The sequence below is a fragment of the Oratosquilla oratoria genome, chromosome 2 (assembly GCF_046742065.1).
Source record: "Oratosquilla oratoria isolate Oo_2021 chromosome 2, ASM4674206v1, whole genome shotgun sequence".
NCBI lineage: Eukaryota > Metazoa > Arthropoda > Malacostraca > Stomatopoda > Squillidae > Oratosquilla > Oratosquilla oratoria.
The window spans coordinates 34,305,843-34,306,365 of record NC_134778.1 but is presented as its reverse complement, the minus strand read 5'-3'; positions in this window follow the sequence as shown (position 1 = coordinate 34,306,365).

Genomic DNA, 523 nt, shown 5'->3' with positions numbered 1-523 from the left:
TGTTTTTACAACTGTTATATTTATGCTATGGTATTTTCGGACTAATTGTGTAATTCTTTATACTTCTAAGGTTCAATCGATATCAGCAAACTTTATACATATTTAGCAGTTGAAATAATTAGAATATAATTAAAATCACTATCATGATGTTAACACATACAGGCACTAATTAGAATCGTATAGGGGAGTCACTGCGTAAGTTAAGTCAATATGTTAAAGGAGTAGTGGTAAACCCCCTCCCCAAAACAATCACCACGTAGCTCTCTTTTATTATTGGATATTAAACACTACACATAGGAAGATGCTGCTGATTACTTTTATCTTTTACTGTCCCTCTTCTTTATCACTTCTATGACTCCACCATTTTGGTGCAGTATTGTCCCCAAGGTTGGAAGTACTGGTTATTGGCGACGAAATAATATTAACATAATGGATCAGGCTTTTTTATTACAATGAATGTGAATCGTGAGACCTAAGAAGAGATAACGCACTGTCAAGTCTCCTTCCTAGCTGTCATTTCTGT